Source organism: Plectropomus leopardus, chromosome 17 (assembly GCF_026936395.1).
Source record: "Plectropomus leopardus strain MGB_pleo_1.0 chromosome 17, ASM2693639v1, whole genome shotgun sequence".
Classification (NCBI taxonomy): domain Eukaryota; kingdom Metazoa; phylum Chordata; class Actinopteri; order Perciformes; family Serranidae; genus Plectropomus; species Plectropomus leopardus.
Window position 1 is genome coordinate 17,178,691 of NC_142192.1, and position 21,622 is coordinate 17,200,312.

The 21,622-nt window shown below is 40.4% G+C and overlaps 1 protein-coding gene across 2 annotated transcripts in view; it reads left to right on the plus strand.

The window, feature by feature from the left end:
- adgrb2 (adhesion G protein-coupled receptor B2) overlaps positions 1 to 21,622 on the plus strand; it is a 303,815-nt gene that overhangs the window by 45,509 nt on the left and 236,684 nt on the right. Inside the window, exon 1 of one of the 2 annotated variants that reach the window (XM_042506819.2) lies at positions 10,604 to 11,402. The exons of the other annotated variant lie outside the window; for it this stretch is intronic. The gene's annotated coding sequence lies outside the window, so the exon portion shown is untranslated. Of the gene's footprint in view, positions 1 to 10,603; positions 11,403 to 21,622 lie in introns of those variants that run through there. 2 annotated transcript variants of the gene reach the window in all.

The window sequence follows — 21,622 nt, forward strand, 5'->3', positions numbered from 1 at the left end:
GGGGCAACAAAGTATGGTCTGCTTTGGGCTTCAGCTGCTCTTAAATGTATGGGCAGGGGGCTGGAGAGATGGAATGAGTGGAGCAGACAGGAAGATGAGGTGGAGGGACCAGGGGAGATATATGAGAAGAAGGCCAGGGAGAGGTGATAGATATCTATGAAGAGGAGCGAGAGGAAAGGGATAGAAGGACTGAGATGACCATGGAAAAGTTATACTGTAGGTGGGCCAAGGGAAGGGGGGCATGGTCAGCCTGTGATCTGTCTCTGTCAGATGAAGGAAAAGATTCTCTCCCTCAGATAATCTGAAATTTAACACCGGAGCTGAAAGTAAGGGTCCTTGTGTGAGGCTGTGTGGGAATGCACCACTCCCTACATGTTATCTTGTATAAGCCTGATTTATAGCATGGAGGGAATGAAACCTGGATGCTTCCCAATGACCTACACTTTGTTGGCTCACCATCATGATTGCATGTTCTCAGACAGATGAGAAGAAAAAGAAGAGACTGAGATCAATAGGCATAGAAAGGGGAGAGGTTACACATTAGCCTATGGGACGACAATTGTGGATACATTTTACTATTAAAGTGTATAAAGCCCTTCTCATGTCTACTGACTTGCTGCACAGTTGTTTCTCATTTATGTCATTTTTCAAATATTCAAATATCAGTAAGATCGATTACATGCATCCATAATAAAACATTGTGTGCGCTGGTTAAACAGATTTTATTTTTTAGCTTAACAGTGGATGCATCCAAGACTAAAGATAGTCTTCCGACAATCATGCATGTGTTGAAATCGTTCAGACCTACGAGTACTTGGGAACTGTGCTTAATGACAGATTGAGATTCAGTGAAAATACAGATGTCACTGTGAAACAGACTCAGCAGCATCTTCACTACCTACGTGAACTCCTTAGAAGTAGAGCAATAAAATGTGATGGCAACGTTGGTCTGTCGATTGGTCGGTAGGGCTGGGCATTGGTGCTAAATACTTCAAAGGTACAGTTTGAAATGCACCAGTGTCTGGTAGTATAAAACGTCCAAGTCAAATTATATCCGCATTCATTTCTTTTTGTGCCAGGGGTCTGATCCTGGACTTCTCCCAGCTCCCTGCTGATTATCAAACTTTCTGTTGCTGCCATCTTTGAAGCTGTTCACCACAGCAACTCGGTTTGGATCAGGATGGCATTAATAGTGTCAGTTAGCACAGCTGTCTAGCTCCCGTCGGAGCCAGGTGGTGCACAGTACAGTAAAATGAAGAGTAAGGTTAACCTATATATCAACCATACGTAACCAGTCCAAAATATTCTTGAAGGTTAACCAGTTAGCATCTCTAGTGCAACAGAGCCAACATTGTTATCTGTGGAGATTAGATATGACATTCTGTAGTCTCATTTAGCCACTTGTTAGCAACAGGCTTTTTTGGCACATAAAAGCTTCAAGGTTTCTGAGTGGGGTATTTACAGATGTATTTTATGTAGGACAACAAAATGAGTCTCTTAAGCTCCTGTTCAGCACAGACCTTTTTTAGGGTTTCTGACCAAAAACCCATTCAAAAAACTCATTGACTTTGAGACGAAGTAACTGGAGGTGCAAAATTGCTTTAGGATTTTTTGGGTTTTAGAACTTATTACCTGTGGTTCTCTATATCAATGGGAACTGCCGTATGAGCACTCTGCAGAGCAATGAATAGCTTGTGACTAGTTAACCAGAGGGACAAGCCCACAGGGACTCATACACACTGACACGCATGTGGCCACAACATCAGACTTAAAAGCTCAGAAACTCAACACTCTTTGCTCACAGAAGGAGCATGACTTTTTTCTCATTACTCCACTATATATTTACATAGCAGATAGTGGTTTTCTGCTATATTAATGTGCTGAATGTTGCACGGAGCTTCTTTAAATTAATTTAAAGATTAATGCAGGTAGAAAAAAGTGAATCTGAGACTGATGTAGTTAAAGGGAGCTCAGTTGGGTAGATATATTAGCTTTGAGTGGGCTGGGGGAAAAAAATGCTCCACATAAACAGAAAAATATGGAGTTGCATGTTAGAGAAAAGGGCAGGAAACTAAAGGATGAAAAGAGGAGGTGGCATTAGGAGAGAGGAGGCAGAAATGGATGGGGGAGTCAGAGGGGAGTTTTGTACCAAGGAGCACTATCATAATTGTCACATTTGATCAGGGAGGAACTCTAGTTAGCTTCATGGACCACTGCTTTTTTCCAAGCTCCCACCCCACTGAGGATTCAGTAGGCTGAGCATTAGACACACACACAAACAGGCAATGCACACACTCTGTGTTATGTCGGCGTTCATGGATATGGCCTCACACAAACCCACACATGTGCAAGCACCCTTAATTATGTTCATACGAGCATGAACATCTGCACATTTTCAAAAATAAGAACTAAAGGAAATAAACAGGAAGCTCTGTAGACATTTTGAGATGTTTTATTCAGGTGTTTGTGTGCTTGGATTTAGCTCAAAATAACATCCCCAAAGCAGTCTCGTCTGTCTTGATTCGAAATATAGGGAGAGAAGGGATGCATTAACACAGAGCAGAGAGGATTACTGAAGTGTATCTCTGGAAAGTGTGAATGAGGAAGTGGTAATGTGAAAACATTATGGTATCTGTGTTATTTTTGATCGAAGTTAGGGCACTGGCAAACTTCAAAGCATGGACTGCAAAGGGGGATCAGGAGAGAATTAATCCTAAAGGCAAGTGATAAGTGTGGACATTCAAACAGCTGCAGAAGTCCTGCAGTGAAAATGTACAACTCAAGAGAAGTTCTGGTTTGGGCAAAACTTATGTACTTGTGTATGTTAAGCAAGTTGTCAAAAAGGCTGTGATTGAATTAGGCCCACTCCTTATTTTTCCTTTTAGCAAAGTTAACAAAGTAAAGTGCGAAACAATGTAGTGACAATGCAAGTTCAACCCCAAAGCTGTGGTCTGTCTTTAGTTGTTGGTTTTTTGGTATCTGGATGCCTTTTGGCTCTTTTCATTTAATGTCAGTATTAAGGTTGTACGCAAAACCTTGCATTAAGTCTTTATGGCACCAAGGAAAATGTCTATTTTCATGCTAAAACAAAATGTTTTAAGTGGAAATGGCAAAACACAAGCTAAGTTGACATCTTTTGGTTGACAGAGGAACAACAAATTAGGATACAATATGTTTATTTGGACAAATAAACATGCAACACCAATAAACATGCAGGTACACATACAGTATACATGGAAGTTTTGATTCTCACTCTCTGTCTTGCTCTGATTATCTTCCTGGTGTTGTAATCCTGCTTTGAGGATTGCTTCTACTAGTTCTTGTAGTGTCTGTACAGGAACACTCCCTCTGGCCACAGCAGATGTCTGCTAATCAGGTCAAGGGGCCCCATTGACTTGTGCTGATTGTACACACATGGTACATATTGTGTATGTTATGCAGTCGCATGGACAATACAAGGCTTGACCTAGCTGCTTCCTGAAGCATGGCCACCAGTGGTGCAAGTCAGTTGTTATTACTCCTAAGTGTAATGTAGTTGACTTGATGTGTGGAGAATGAATAGGTAGAAAAAGTGAAATGACAGTCTAATTGCCGGAAGAAAATGTTCGCATTGTACATTTCTGCAAACCATGGATATCGTTTAATGTCCTCAACAACAAAAAAACTTATGGAATTTGTGTTATTATAGCTCCAAGAAAGAAATGTTTTTCTTTTTTTTTTTTTTTTTTAAAAGACCCCCTAGTATTTAAATATAGGCTTCCACCAACAGTTAAGATGTTACTTCATGGTATTTGTAAAATGCAAAGAAGACAAAAATAACAACAATAACAAATCAGCACTAACATTGTACTGTTATGATGCTTGTAATATGTTAGTATACTAACACGTATCAAATTGTGACCATAGAAATAGAAGTATTACCTGTATTATTTTTTTTAAACAAGTATTATTTCTGCACAAGTATTCAAGATATTTAGCATTAAATTATTTTGAAAACATATCAGAAATGAAAAATAAAATCATACTGATTTAATTTATTCTATCAAATATACAATGGGATAACATTAAGTATATGCTGGAAAACTATAGTGAATATTCATCCAATATGTATTCCATAAGCATCACTACCTACCATTAAAGGCCCATTTAATCATTTGGTTAAGCATGGCTTTAGACCATGAAAAAATCATACTTATAAAATTAGTCCACCATGGATAACAAAAACAACAACAAAAACAACAACAATAAATAATCAAAAGGGTTTTTTGTTTTTTAACATATGTTACCAAATAGTCAATTTTAACTTTATGTATGATAATTTAATGAGCAGCTATATGATTATTGAAAAATATTTTTTATTTCTCTACTAATGATTCAAATGTAAACTCAAAGCATGGAATATATATTTGTATACCACAATGAAAAAGCAATAAAAAATTGATCTAATTTTGTTTTTTTTGTTTTTTTTTAATTTTGTAATTATTTTTATAAGTTACAGATGACAGGTTTGAAGTTGCATTTGTGGTACTCAACCCTCCTGATTTTTTAGCAAGACATTGCAGCATTCCCAGCTGTGGTTGTTGTTGTGGCAATGACTGAGTATTTTAAGCCAAAATCCTTTTTTCCCAAACATAACCACAAATCAACCAAAGAGTAAAGTTTCAGCATATCTGCTACATATGAAATAAACAAATAACTGTGGTTTGCAGAAATGTACAGTGCCAACAAATCTTCCACCCAATTTGCAGATTGGGTGGAAGATGAAACACCGTGGAGGTCATTCAGTTTAATCAGTGACTTCTGCAAAAAAGTTTCCGTACATTCAGGATCAGTGAAATTCAGGGGTAAAAACAAGGTTTTCTCATAAAAGTTGATGAATGTTTGATGTCATTCAAGGTTTGGCTTATTCTCAGAGTCATAAAATATTATCTGCACATCTAAGACAACGTCATCTGGTAATTAACCCTGAGCAAAGAGGATGCTACATTTGTGCAAAAGAGCTTTGGTTTTTTAAATTCGTTGGAAGCCATGGGGGAGAATATTGATATCCAATGGAGGTTTTAAAAAGCTTTCTTTCTTTTCCACTTTGTTTTCAAGGGGAGAAAAAATATAGTTTGGGATTTATGTTTAGAGAAATTGCCTTCAGTTTAATAGAATTGAATCTCATAAATATGTTTTGCAAAGAAGCTCTCAATCTCTGTGCTGTCCTCAAACTGGCTAAATCAGCTAGATGTATACAGTATTTGTGTGTGTGTGTTTGTGTGTGTGCGCGGGTGCCCGTGCCTGTGATTTACTGTTTATCTATCTATGCCCAAATGTGTGTAAATGGGTTCCAAATCACCTTTTGTGTCCCTCTGAACTACTGATGGAGCTCTCCGTGGTGCTGAAATTTTCCAGAGATTTTGTGCGTATGAGTGCTGCTCCATATGTGTTTTACTCAGTGCGTGTGTGCGTGCATGCATGCGTGAGTGCATGCATGCGTGCGTGTGTCACTGAAACCATGATCTCTAAGCTTTCGAGAGCTCTCCATGGTGCTGAAATTGCGACAACCTTTGTATCTTCGTTTTCCTTAACATCATCCAACTTTGATTATGTCACTATTTTAGCCTCCACTTCACTGTTTATTTGAATAACAAGGACAAGGAAAGTACCCAGTATAATTAGAGTACTCAGTTATTTCTATAGCCCAGTATCACAGCTAATCCAATGTCTCAGAGGGCTTATCAAGCTAACAAAAGTAATGGTTCTCAATCCAGCCTAAGTTCTCAAAGAAGACAAGGACCATGAAGTTATAATGCAATAATATAATAGTATAAGTTTAGCAAGCCTAATATTTAACTAGTAAATGCAATAAGTCCATTTGGAGCACTCTTAACATGTCTCTTTTTATGCCTCTGCACCAGCGATAGCCATGGGGGGAGGCATTATGTTTTTCTTTTATTCATCTGTCCGTCCCATTCTTGTGAACGTGATACTTCACAAATGCCTTGTGGGAATTTCTTCAGATTAGGCACAAACCTCCACTTGGACTCAGCGATGAACTGATTTAATTTTAGTGGTCAAAGGTCAAGATCACTGTGACCTCGTCAGCCTCATCATTGTAAACTTTATATGTCTAGAACAACTCAAGGGAATTTTTTTCAAATTCGTCACAAACGCCCACTCTGACTAAACAATGAACTGGTTTGATTTTAGTGGTCAAAGATCAGGGTCAGTGTAACTATAAATGTGTCTTATTCTCATGAATGTGTTACCTCAAGAACACCTTGAGAGAATTATGTCAAGTTTGGCACAAATGTCCACTTGGAGTTAAAGATGACCTAATTACATTTTAGTTGTCAATGGTTAAGGTCACCATGACCTCACAAAACAGGTTTTGGCCATAACTCAAGAATACATACAGTATGCTAATTATGACAAGCTTAAGCATATAATGATAATGTGATACAGTTTTACATCCAAAAGGTCAAAAGTCAACTTCCCTGTGACATCATAACAATTTGCAAAAACACCTTTCTGGCAATTACGCAGTATCATAACTCAGGAATAGAAGGGGAAACATTTGATCAGATACTGAATTGGTGACACTAATATTTGGTGCCTACCTAAAACTATGTTGATTGTACAGATCTAATGTGCTGCCGTGGGGAAGGATGTGTTATGCTTCTGTGTTTTCACAGACATGGATGTAAACTGTAAATGAAACTTGGAGTGTTTCGTAGAGGCATTCAATTGTGAGGCAGCAATTCAAGTTTAAAAAGTTTTCCATATGAATAAATGTATCACTAAATGTATTATTTGAAGCATTGCACTCTTAGCCTTCTAGGCCACATCCAGCGTCTAACTTTGGATTGACTTCACTACGGTGCAGAGGTGCTTGAAGCACCTGCCAACCATCCCTCGCACAGAGAAGCATTTATAGTCCTGACAATGTGATTATTCTCTCTCTGCCAAGAATGTTGCAAAATAGGCTGTTGAAGCTGATGAAAAATCTCCTTTTCTAGTGATGCTGTTATTCTGGGGTGCTGTCTTGCCAACTGGCTGATGTATATAGATGTGAGGACGTCATGTCTGAGTGATGTCTGCAGGCCAACCTGGACATTTAGTATGGAGAGGAGATGAACGTGTGAGCATTATCTGTAGTTTGCCTTCTATTAGAGTGGTTAACCTTATCAGAATCCTTTTTACAGTTATTCATTGGAAATGATAAATCTTAAAGAGAAATTTCCGACATTAAGTGAATTAAAGGTGGCGAGCCAAGGATTTTTTCATCAATATATATATGTAGCCACAGTAATAGTTGCGATGGCATATTCTAATGCTAATAAATGAGCATGATTATTACAGTCGCAGACAGTCTCCCTTTTGATCTGCTTTGTGCTTTCATTTGGTCCAATTTGGGAAGGCACAAATTTGATTCTCTGCAGAATCCTCTCAGGCAGATAGCACACTGTTCATAGAAAGTCGCTAACAAGAGCTGTGGAGAAGGTAAAATTATCATTGGCAGATCTTTTGACAATGGCACATGCAGGAAAATATCCTAGTTTCTCTGTAATAATCTTGGGCAGAGAAAAGAAACCAAAAACCCATTTATTCTGTTCTGACATTTTCTGTAGTGAAGGGCCATTTAGTGTCCATTCATGCCATTATTAATCAGACACACAAAATCATCATTTGGCAATTAAAAAATGTCCGTAATGCCATGCATCATCTCTGAACTGATGCAACTTTCTAACCACTGCAGCAAAAAAAGCGTATTTTCAAAAGTACAATAGTCATGAAAAAAGTTCTGAAAATCAAACCAGGGTCTTTTTACATATAGATATATATGTGTAGACACAAAGAAATTCAAGCAACCTAATGATTGCATAAAGTTAAGGAATAGAGAAAGAATTTTCCTTCACTTTTAATGGCAAATTTATGGACTTGCAGTACCCGTGGGTTTTATCTTTGATACATGGGCTCTGAAATGCTGTAATCTGGCAGTCCCATGATAGCTTCTATTTTCTTCGTATCATCTGCCGCTGTGTTCACTGAGCCCAACGGTGAGCATTTTTCAAATCTGGGTTGTGAAAGTAATGCTGTCCACTTTTGTCTTCAGAGATATGGACTTCAATTTCACACAGATCCTCTGCCTTTCTCTGTGTTCGACTGCAAATTTAGCACCTAGTTGTTGACTGTTTTTTTTAAAGACACTTCAGCTACTAAACCTTTTATCCTCAGTGGTAGAGTTCCTAATGAGGCAAAAGTCAGTACTCAATTCAGAGTATAGCTATCAAAGAATAGGAGTGATTTGATAACTTTAATTGTGCCCCAAAAGTGGATGATTAGTTACAGAACTGTAAGAAGGCTGCAAAATAGATGATGGATGGGTGTATGGATGGTTGGTAATCTCTCTACACTAGAAGAGCCGCATCTCTACAGCTCCTCCTCCACCTTCAAAAGAAGCACTTGAGCTGACTAATGTCCCACCACTTTGACTCATCCATATGCAAATACATGCTGCAAGGTACCTCAAAATCTAATCACATCATCTTCCCTATAGAGGATGTTTGTATAAAATCTGAAGCCATGAAAACATTCAAGTGGGATAGCTGCATGTTTGTATGAATCGGCATTTTAGCTTTTTCTTTTTCCAGCTTCATCCAGGGTCGCAGGATTGGCTGCGAAAGCATAAACAGAGCTAAGTCTTTTCTATTTTAGGATATTTCTGGCAGTGGGACAGAAGAGCTAGCAGGGACATCTGTGAGCAATGTAAAAAACACCAAGTAATTATTAGCACTATTAGAAATTTGGGGTAGGTATTATTTCAGTCACAGAGATACAAAGATGCAGACACATACTGAGCTGGAGGCTGAGGTTCCTTGAGACCCTGAGCATTTGCCCCTTGATGTCCAAAGTAACCTTTTGTCAATGCATAGGGGTTTTTGGTGAACAATAAATGATAATAATTTAGTTGTAAATAAAAAGACCAGATTGTTCACTTGGTGTAGTTAAAAAGCCTTTCATGACTTTTTTAATCATAGCTGTGGTCCAGGATGCTGCAGGCACAGCATGACCCTGATTATGTCCATATCAAAGTTCTACAGGGCTAAAAATTAAGCTAACACAGAAGTGCCAAAAACTGCAGTTGTTTAAATGGCCACTTGAGTCTGGCTCCGGAAGCCTGTTCATCCGCATAGACCCCCGTGTTAAAATGCCCAACTTTACAGCAGAAATATACGTTTTTAGCCAAAACAAAAAAGAAAAAAATCTCTTAAGCTAATTTTTCAGTTGATGACAACTCTACGGGGGGGTGAATTTGAAAAAATCCTGACCATTTACATTTCAGTAAGGCTTAAATTTACACATAATTAAGATTGGGGCACTCTAATTGAGAGGTTGTCTCCAGATAGTGTCCACAGTTCCTCAAAGATATCCACCCTTCATATCTCCATAGCGCCAGCCTCTCACCTAAATCACTTCTGGCTTCAAAAAACAAAGATGGCGACTGCCAAACTCAAGGCTTCAAAGGAGGAGTTCACAAACCACTGGGTAACGTTACATCCATTATTTTAACCGTGTATAATCAAAAGATCTATATGTAAATCAGTGTATGGAAATAGGACAAACTATAGAAATTATAAGGGAAAGTTCATAATTTGTTCATATGTGTTCAACGTTGTTCCCTTATGTCATGATTGGGTTTGTAATTATAATTTAATATGATGTGGCTTGTTGCATAGATTGTATATAAAGATGGACATGACAGCTCCCCCAAAGTATACGCCAATTTTTTTTTTTTTTTTGTCACTGAAGGTAGTTCTCATCACCCTGTTTGTTCAAGTGTTTTTTTTATGATAAGTTCAGTTTAAATGAGTTATTAAATTATACAAAAAGGAGATTTTCCTCCATGATTGACAGCTGTGTCAACCAATCCATGCGCTCGTATTCAGTGGGGCTTCTCGCGATTAGTCAGACCGATGTTTTTTGCAGGAACTCCCCCACTACAGATATCACTACTGCATAGATTCTGGCTCTCATCATGGGAAGATGACAATGCCCACATCCAGGATATATAACCTCACTTAAGCAGAGCGGGGGTAAGTGGGGGCTCGTCGTCCATCTTTATATATATCCATGGTTTGTTGTAAGACTCCATCTTACATTCTGTTTGAATACGAGCTACAATAATCCAACAGGTTATGTCAAAAGTTACCAGTGTATTAGTGTCAGGTGCCCCTTTTTAACTATCAGCCCCTGCCCCTTTAATGGTCTCTGCACGGCCCTGTAAAGATGTGTAGATGGGGTGCTAATATGTGAGCTAGGTCTGGATCTAAGTTTTGTACTCGTCATTATTCCTATGAGCAGGGAAATACTGCAGTAGTAGTGTGGTTATTATGGACTGAATGCAAACAAGCGGGATGTTGAGATGTTAAAATGCGTGGAATAAGTGTGCGAATTTCAACTCATCTTTGCATGTGTCACTAGCTGTATTTGGAAACTGCGCGTGCTGACGTCACCACGGGCGATGGTAGTGGGGGTAGGAAGAGCGGGAGGGGGGTAGGGTTCCGTTGTGAACGCGCTTGACGGATCCCCGGCGGAGGGCAGCGAGGGCGCGCATCTCTGTCCTCCGCTTGTGAAGCGACTGCAGGGGAGCCAGATGCCCGACTGTGAGCTGCTGCCTGTGGATACCTATCCCAAATGCCAGAGCAGGCGAGAGCCACAGACACATTTCACCCTCTGACGGGAAAGAGGAGAGAATAGGGGCAGTAAACGGAGTAAGATTTTTTATATATATATACATTTTTCCCTTTCCCCCTCCCTCGTTGTCTCTGTTTCAATATCTGCTTCAGATGAAGAGCTTCCTTGGACTTGGAGTACCGGGCATCAGTAGAAAAAAAAGCCGTTATCCCACTCAGTCCCTGCTGCTGCGGCGCTGCTGCCTGTGAGCGCGTCCTCTCATTGCATTGGAATATACAGCGTGTCGATATGCGCAAAACCATGGAGATTATATGACGTGGATTTATCATTGTTTTTTTTAACAAAACTGGACATCTACAAAAGCGACGTTGCCTCTTCTTTTTATTTTTTTTTCCCATTGCCTTTTTTGCGTCTTTCTGTTCCGTTCTTTCGTTTGATCTATGGCTACTTTATGATTTAATGTCCTCAGCGATCCTTCCTTATTTTCATTTATTTATTTATTTTTTTCACTTATTTTATTTTTTGGTCCGTTTCGGAGAAGTGGGATGCCTCGCAAAGAACATTTGTGGGGAGAAGAATCCGCGCAGCAGCGAGGGTGAATGAATGATAGTCTCCCCTCTCCATCTGAGACGTGCCATGGATGGGAAACTTAATTTGTATCCACGGAACCGATCGGGGAATAGCCGTCGCATCAAATAACTACTGCTGACAGCGATCAGGTACCGTATCTTATCTATTAAACTCAACATCCCTGTGAGAAAAAGAAACAAAACGTTCAACTGTTTCTTTGCGCCAGACTGCTTTGCAGTCTGTCGGCTTATTTATTTATTTGATTCTTGACATCCTTGTGCAAGGATCACAGTGTAGAAGTGTAGTTTTAATGACGCATAGATTGAAAGAGAAACTCGTTTTCGCCATTTTCGCTGTTTCACAAGACCCAAGTATGTCCATCTTTCACGGATGTGTGATCTGTGAACCTGAACGGAAGTACCGGTCACAGAAAAAAATCCCCAAATACATCTCAGCAGTTTGAATTACAGCCCATTAGTTGAGCACAGGTGGACAGCAGAAGCCCCCCTGAATGCTCAGTCCCTCAGTGGGAAACACAGAGAGCTGTATGATTGCCTCTAAAGCCGCTGGCAGACCTGTAACTTTGCGCAGTGGCCAAAAGAAACACACACACACACATACACACCCACACACACTCACTCACGCACACACAGTACACTGTGCGCACACAGCCTGCACAGACACTTTTATTTTCACCTTCCATACTGGCTCGCCTCTCTCTCAGCGCATTCACATACTCACGTCCTCACACGCACGCACACACACACGATGATGGTGTTCTCTCTCCTCTTATGGGGGTTTTCCACGATGCCATTTTGAGTTTAGACCAACATTTCTAAATCAGAGCTCCTCTACCCGCACTGGAGCTTCTTTTACAGTGCCCCAAATGGCTGCAGATGATTCTTGGCGTGGAGGATGGCCTGCTTCGCGTATAGCGTCGGCTTAGAGGGGCTGATGCCGATGTTTCTTCCCGCCTGTGCGCACTGTGCGCCTGGGTGAGTGGGTGCCTTCTCCCGTTGAATGCTAAAGAGCCAGGATGTACCAAAGACGCCAGTGAGCGTGCACTGGGGATTGAAAGAGCGGGCGGGGTGGGGGTGGGGGGGGTGGCGGTGCTTGCTTGACTTCCATTCGTGCTGGCATCTCACCCACGCAACAGAAAGCCCTTTGAAAGCTACCTGATCACGCACTGAGGTCCGATTTATTTGCGGGGCGCCTCTGACTGCGTCTGCCGCAGTGCCGCTTCTTGTTTCTCCTCTCAGTCTACTCCTTGTTATTTTCACCACAATGATAAGTATGTGGGGGGATTTTATCGAGTCTGAGAGAACGGCACCCCAGACGCTGGCCTTGTCTCTCCCCCTCACTCCCCCGGTAGAGCAGGTGGCTCGGGTGACGCTGAACGGGAATGACAACCGGGACGCGGCAACGGGAGTGCAAAGGAGCCTCTGAGCATCCTCTCTCTCTTGCTCTCTCTCTCTCTCTCTCTCTCTGTCTCTCTCTATCTCTCTTTTCTATCCATCTGTTGAGCATGCAGTGTGTGCGCTCCCTCCGCACGCACCTCAAAACAAACTCCCATCGCTACCATCAAACCCCGTTAAATAATGGAGCGTAACACGCATGGCAGCAGCGACCTCGATTATTTTTATTCCCCAAGTAGCCATCTGTGGCATGTTGAACAATTTCCTACAATTTTCTACTTATTCCGCCACTGAGTCGAGCCTGACTCTGCTGCAGCAGCAGCAGCAGCAGCAGCCTGTGGGTGAACTGGTGTAGGGTATTTAACAGGGACACTGATTCATGAGCAGTGACTGTCTCTTTTGGTTCTTGGCACCAATTAGGATTTGGATTATCAGGTCAGATTTAGCCTGGAACATTACTTATATCTTGGAAAGGAAGTCCAGTGATCATGTAATGGATTTTGAAGAAATAAAACCGTAAGAAAGTTATACATCATGACCGCAGAGCACTATTAAAGTAATACTCATTTTTCATTGTTTAGACCTCTCTCTATTGCCTCCAACCTGGATGTAAGCAGTGAATAACCATCACACCGCCTCTTCTTTTTTTAAATGCAGTGAATAACCTCGTTTGTTTTATTTCTCGGGGCTGCTGTCGGAACTAATGGAGCTGGCAGGGCCGTGTCCCCTTTTAGCAGAGATGAGCAACCTACGGGTGATGGCTGATGAGCTGGATGTGAGAGAAGGCTCCTTTTTAACCCTGCTGTATAGAGGACAAAAGGCCGGTCGGGGGAATCGGTTCAGTAAAGCAGTGGCAAAGTCTCTGAGTCAAATATAGTATCATTAGCAAGCTAAAGTTTGAAGCCTGCTTATGGTATCCATTCAAAGGATTTGTATTATGTTCATTCTGAAAACATGTGAGACGGTGGCTAATGAGCTCAGAGAACATCAGGTCTCAAGGCTGCACTAGTGTGATCTTTTTTCAAATCTGGCTTTCAGATACAGTTCTGAAGATTTTCTGCTGTTGGTTATAATGAGGAAACTTAGATCTGATTTGGGCTCAATTTGATTAATTTATATTATAAATATAAAGTGCACCCAAGGATTTTTCATTCAGTTTTACAAAAAAAAAAAAAATCCATCCCATGAACCACTACTTGTTGTTTTTTGGATTATTTGACCAGATTTCAAGAATTTAGCTTTGGAGGCTTTCTGCATTAAAAAAAAAACTACTTTTTTAAAATGGACCCAAGTGCAGAAAACACATCACACGTATTCATTAAATAAAACCTTTTCCTAAGTCAATGTGAAACCAGAAAATATGCTGGTGGGCAAATGGGTGGGCAACCAAACAAACTGAATAACTCAGTTTGTGAGGTTGACTGCTGAGGAGGCAGCTTGGTGTTTGTGTCTCCAAAGCACAGCTACCAAGATCTGAAAGGCTAATACAGTATATAGTCAGCAGGTAGGTGAGGTAAACAACAAGGCTCATCACTCAGAGCAACCCACCCTTCACCAGTGGGTTACCTGACCACTGGTGTGAATGTCAGGGGAAGCGCTTACAGCAGGCCCAGGTTCAGCACCCTGGACAGCGGTCTTGGTAAAATTACTTTTAAAAAATTGATTGCACCATATTTTTAAAGAAGCAGAATTTGGGTTACTGTAAACAGTGTGCTTTGCGGGTTATCCACAGTAAGGTGGACTATTTTTCAAGGTTTTCAGTTTAAAAAAAAAAAGATTTTTCAGTAGTGTGAGCACCACAGATAGAATTAAATTTGGGTCAGCAGCAGATTTTTTTGAGACAAAAAACTCAAATCAAATAAACTGTATAGTATATGGCTGTATATCAGGAGGGGTAAGTGAGTTTTTCTAACACTTTTAAAGCATTTTTATGTGGCTTTTACTGACTTGACAAGCATATACTAACTTTTTTTTTTTGGTGTTTTATTTAGTTTTACAGGCATAGACAGATGAAAGTTAATTATACAACTATGCACACAAATTCCACAACCACCCTCTACCCTGTGGTGCAAGTAATTAAAGAGAAAAGAACAAGGAAAAAAAAATAGTCATTAATAAGACACAAAATAAACACATTTAAAAAAGGCAATCAAAAACAATAAACAATGAAAAAAAAAACAACATTCAAAGATTTACAAAGATTCACATTTTTTATTGACATTTTGATGATTAGGCAGTTGTGCTAAATTTCATCACAATTAGCACTTAAAATCTAAACTTTAACATACATGGCCACAGACAACAAATATATTATAACACCACATTATCAGCCGATAGTAACTAAAGCTGCCTTTCTTCTTCTCCTTCTCCTTCTCCTTGTTCTTCTTTTTCTGCCCTCCCTCTTCTTTTGCCCTCTGATAAACTTTAAAGGGGAAGTAATTCAGATGGTCTAACACAGTCCAAAAATATTACTAAGCTTGAAAAATTCTCTCCCAAATCCAAAAAGTTGAGTGGTAAATAAATCTGTGAAAAAAAGTAAAAAGTATAAAGCCCGGAGCTGCTTTGTAGACAAGTAATTGAAAAATATGTTGTAGATGTAACTGAGAGCAGCCAGGGGAATGTTTTGAGTATATGAGTACATTTTCTGTTTCTTAACTGAGAACACTACAATAAAAGACAACCAACTTTGTACTTGATGACATTGCAAGTTTGAGACTTACTTCTCCGGTTTCTGACTTTCAGAGAGAGAGAGTAGGTCATGGTCACGGATTTTGATTGATCTTTGCCAGACCAAAGAAATAACATATTGGAATTCTCAATTCGGGGACGTTCCCCTTTAAACAAGGTAGGCTTCTTATGAAGACTGTTTCTAAGTTAATTATTTTCATCATATTGACATCCAGGATACATGTATTGTGTTTCTGATAAAAAACTGACCCAAGTGATTTATTGAAAAAAAGAGAGCACACATATGAACTTTACTGAATCTGTAAATGATTACAGGGACAAACAAACATCATGTAGTTTGTTGAATATGAAGCTCAGTTTAAATGCTACAAGTGTGTGTGAGAGTTCATGATTTGGAGTGTGTAGTAGTCATAGCTGTATCTTGCAAAAGAACATACTGCCTTTGTGGCCCATGATGCTTGTTTTCAAATCTCCGAGGGTGCAGATCTGCCATCTCATTGTTTGTGTTTTGTTTCGGCTGGAGTTGTTCGAGAAGCAAAACCCGCCGCTCTGGGTTTGTGTGTTCCTTGCCAATCTGGCCGAGGCCAGTGTCCGCAGACATCTCCTGAGGTCTCTCTGGCTCTTTAGCAAGAGCCACCTCACAGAGAGCTTCTTGAGGCTCTGGGACAGATTTTCTCAATGAGATCAAGGGCCTTACTCACAGTTCGAGTCAGATGCGTGCTGATTGTGGCAAAAACAGAAAGATGTCATGAGATGTTAAAGATGGCATGTTGGTAGGATGAAGAAGCCTTACATGTTGCGTAAAGCTACATAACAGGTGCTGATCAGTGTAGCAAGGTGTGATGTTGTGGGAGAATACAAGGTTTTGTTTGCTCAGGCGTAAAGAATTGCAAATTTTGGGAGTCATGAGGGGAGAAGTGGAATATCTGACTGTTGCAAGAATCGATGCACGACTCTAACTGGTTGTGAAAACTCCTTGTTTAAAATTTAAAGTCACCCTCCAGACATGTTTTAGAGTTTGTAAAAAAAATACTCTTATGATTTTTTAAAAGATTTTTTAAACATTGTTTAAAAAACAAGACATTAAAGAATAACTCTGAAAAGGGCCTGGGAGCAGATCTGCGCTTTCTCCCTCACTGGCTATGGTTACATGCAGACCAATGTTCCCCTATTATTCCAAACATGACAATATTCTGACTTTGATACAGATTGTATAAACAACATATTCCATTGAAACATTGCAAATCAGGTTATTTTCCAAGTCCGCAGTTTGCGACACATCCTCTCCTCTGGCTACAGGCAGGTCTGTACGTTGTCATGGATACGTTGTGCACAAATCAACTTGTTTGCAAGGCTGTGGGGTAGACATGCATACAAAATAAAATCCCACATTTCTGCTCGTAAGAAAAAATGCACCTGCTTTTAAACTTTATAAAAGACTTGAATATCAGCAGCGTTTTGGATATGCACAAATATTGCACAGCCAACCATTTCAAGTTTAATTTAGTTTAGTTTATTAGGATCCCCATTAGCTAACACCCACGCCATCAGCAAATCTTGCTGGGCTCCAACACAAAAACCATACACTATAACAAACAATTATATACATTACAACATCACATTACATACAAACCAAAAAGAATGTGAAACTAGTCCACCACCGGTAGGAAACTGTGAATATTATCCTGTTTTGATGCAAAGAAGCAAAATGACAAGTGGCTCCAGGTGTTCTTCATATTTTGACGTGATAAATTACATATTAAGGCACGTTTATTAGAATATGCCTGGTTTCATGTGAACAGGAGTGTTAGTGGAATATTTATTTTTATTAGACATGTAAACCGCTCAGTAGGAATATCGTCTTTTTCAGAATAAAGGCAAAAACCAGACTATTTGTGCATGTAAACATACTCATTGACAAATTGTGAATATGGCCTCGTGGCCCGCCCACCACTGCTTGCGTAGCTTTTGCTTTCACCTTCTCTTTCCATTTTTTCCAGTCCTGGCACGCTGCTACTAGCACTGGGCTGACTGTTGAAATAGCATTGCGCATCAAAGTGGCTAACGCTAGTGTTGGAGGGAACATCAGAGAGATTCAGCCATATATGTTTTTGCCTCAGTAAGACCCAGACTCTTTAAAAACTGGTGACTAGCAGACACATCAGAATGGTACGTTTAGTTTGCAATTTTTATTTTATCGATTTATTTATTTTTTGTTAGCGTAACTTGTAGGCAAACTTTCACTGGCTAACACAGAGTTAATGGGTTAATAAACATAAAATAATATCTGCATCAGTGTTATAGTGTGTTCTACTTACATCTGAAATTGCACACTTTACCATGTTTGCTGGCAATGTCTCTTTCCCCTGATGATACGTATTTCCCATATCAGACAGCCATTGACGCACCTAACTGAGCTTTCCCAGTGTACGTTTGAATCTCAGATTTTAGTGACATGCTCAGACATCGACCCCTTCAATAGAGGAATGTGAAAACACCTATCTAGTGACGAACTTTACACAGATACAAGCCAGTATAGTCAAGGTCAGACATTTTATGGGACGTAAACACGACAAAAAACACATTTTTAAGTGGAGTCTGGACTTTATTTAACATATCAAAAACGATTACGTCCTTGAATACTGGGTGTGAAGGAAACCCCATGGCAGTTAGATTAAAAAAATCATTTATTATAGAATTAAGTTATGAAATTGGTCAATTTTGACCGGCACACAGCAGGAAGGTTAAATGGGACAGAGAAATGAGACTGCACATAATGACTGCGCTATCATTGAATGATCATCTGAGCAGCTGCTGGAAATGCAACGCAAATGACAGTGTGACACATATCAGCTGAAGATGTATGAAAACCAGCCAGTTCCGTGGCAGTTTTATAAGGCCTGTAAATGTGATACTAATAACATCTTCAATATCCGCCCACATGTCATCCACTAATGTTGGCAACGCTAAATCTCTCTCTCTCTCTCTCTGTCTCTCTCTCTCTCTTACACACACACACACACACACACACACACACACACACACACACACAGACACATGCTGTACACACAAACCTCTCTTTCACCTATGTCTCACTTTCACTCAAGCAACTGTGATGGGTGAATGTGCAATACCGTACATTAACACACACACACACCACGGGAGGGAGGAAATACAGTATGCAAAGTGATAGTGGCACGTGTGTGTGTGTGTGTGTGTGGGCACACATGCATGCTGTATAAATAGTGCATATGGAGCAGGGGCCAGGCGACAGCTTGGTCTTGCCTGGATCACTGCACCCTGGCTGGGCCATTGTTCCTCTGACACCCCCTTATACACACAAACACACTTCCTTCCCTTCACTGGCCTTCCCCTAACAAGCTCTCTGCTCTTTACTCCTCCTACGATCTCTCTTTCATCTGTTATACAGCCATTCATCCATCACACTGTTTTCCTATTAAGGTATTAGCCTTATGACTTTTTTTATTTTTGATCTAGGCCATTTATGTTTGTTTTAAATTGTCAGACAGCAGATACACACTGGTGAGCCCCAGGTTGATGCATTATTTTAAGATGGGTGTTCCTATCTTCTTCCATCAGAGCCTGTAGGAGAGCCTGATCCAGTAGCATGCACTGACAAAGAGGCTTAAGATTTTCACCAGCCAAGCCCACCGCTTAGCAAGGGGCAGAGGGCCAAGGAAGCAGAAAAAACAAATTATCCTGAAATATGAGGATTTTTGGGGTTCAGAGAGATGAATACACCAACATGCTGAAGTTTCTAAGTAGAGAGGAAAATCTAGAAGTAAAAGGGATCAAAGTAAAAGGTGAACTATTTTCTGAGGACAAATATGTACTTTCCTCCTCTTCTCTCCTCAGCATCATATATTTTGCCCTCCCACTCTGTTCGCTCTGCCATGCTCCATTTGGAGTCACAGATGCCTCTGTCACTAGGGCAACATTCATTTGGCGCGGCCCTGGGTGACTGTGTCAATATTTGCAGTCAGTGCCATTTTGTTTTTGGGCGCTCTATAAGCATGGCTGGGCTCGTGCGAGGCTAAGGCAACAGGAAACAAAAACTCCGACTGTATAGACTCACTATCTACAATTAATTATCCCAGACTCTGAGAGGGCGATGGCAACAGGGCTATCAAAGCCCATTTTATTTTTGCTTTAACACCCAACGTGGTATTTATGACAGTTACTAGTACCCGACTGTCCTGTTCAACAGTATCCAACTTGTGGTTCGAAGGGGCTGCACTTAGGAATTCTTTATGAGCAGCACCAGTGCACTGCATAGTGCTTTAATATGAGGTAGACATAGACATAACAAGCTGAAAATAAAGTTCTGTAAATGTAATCCACAATAGCTAAATATCCACATGTTTTTGACATTTTAGTTATCACAGAAAAAAATATTTAAGACATTTTATACATGTGAATCTTTACCAATCAGCTCCAATAAAAACAAAGAGATGAGCCTGAAGAAAATATTGCATGTTGTATGAACCTTTCCGATTTTTTTTTTTAGCATAGTTGAAAATGATGTTTTAATTTTGGTGGGCTTTACAGGGTTAAAGGGGATTTGCAAAATGTGCAAACATTTACCTGGTTTGTCTCTCATGGTGGTGCACACCTGATTTTGTGGAGAAAATTGAAAGGATGCTTCTCCTTGGGAATAGATAGGTTGCAGGAGAATAATGGGGGAGAGAAAACAACACAAATGAATAGCCTTGAATTGCTGGGATAATTCACATCTCTGATTAATATTGATCGCACTAGGGATAAGAAACTGCCTCAATACAAGCACCGTGAACAGTTAATTCAATGAGTTTTTGTGTTAATAACTCTCTTTGTGCAAAGATGAACAAGGAGTTTTTGCTGAGTAATGACTGAGCAATTTGATGTTGTTACTTGGCGTGAGTGTTTGTGTGCTTCTGTTTGGTGACTGACTGCATCCCGGCAGTAATATTTGCCTTTTATGTAATGTTTTTCATAATGTGTGGCCCTTGGGGAAGACGAAAGAGCAAGAGCTGGCAGATTGTATTGATTCAGAGCATCTAAAGCCGCTGCTTTTTAGTGCAGTATGGGCGGACCCGCGAGGTTCGCCTTTGCTACGCGATTTCATTATTGCTTTTTCTTTGGTTGCTTCACAGCAACTTACTGGACTTACCTTTTCATCTCTGTCTCATCTCTATGCCTCTCTCCTGGCATTGCTCTTGTTTGTCTCTATATTCTTGCCTTTGCCTGAACATTACCATGCACACACTCCAAAAACACCTTCTTCTCTATTTTTACTGACTCCGGTTATGTAATGGAAGATGTCTGCACTCCACAGATATACACATATAGTTGCTACCCTTTGCAGCTCACGCACAAGCAGGCCGACTAGTTCCACTGCTTAACTCGGCGTTCAGAGGGCGCGGACGCATCTGCCTTAGCGCATTGGCCTCGTCATCAGTGGAGTGCCCTGCTGTGACACCCATCGGCCTCTATTACGGCTCCTTATAGAGGAGGACGCTTCGTGTTTTCAGGCCAACAAGTGGAATGCTGTGCTCTGTCGGAGCAGATGGAAGGAGCCCGGACTCCTTTGTGGTGTGATCTAATGGGATCTGATGTGTGCATGTGCGCGTTGTCCACTGTTGGGAGTGCATGCTTGGTAAATACCGATTCTTGTGCATCCAAGTGCTTTTAGTGGGAAATCACAAAAGTGGACCCTACTGCAGGCTTTCAGTTTGAAAAAGATAAATGTATTATACAGCAGCAACATTCAGAGGAGGTAAACAAAGCATTGCAATGGTGTTTTCACTCATTTTTTGGTCAGCATTGTGCATTTGTGTCACTGCAATTGTTAGTGTGTAAATAATGTGTCAAATTTAGGAATATTCCACACTTCATGTTCCTTTAATGCCTCCTACCTCTTGGTCAATTACAGTCATGGAAGGTCCTGATTTTTCAGCACTCTTTATCTTGTCGAATATTTTGCTGGGTTAAATACTTAAAGGGACCCCTAACATTGTCACACATGTCCTCAGTGGAAGAAAGACAACATCTATGATTGAGGCATAGGGAGATATCACCTTTAATAAGGGCTTCTACTACTCCCAAGGCTGTTTCTGTACATAAAGTGTGTAGTTGGGATGTGCTCTGCCTGCCTGTTTGAATAAAGGTTGAGACAAAAAAAAAATCCACCAGGCATTTAGAGGATAACACACGCTGCGATTTTCATGTACTGCCAGTTTTCATGTTTCATTAGTTCTGTGTGAGTT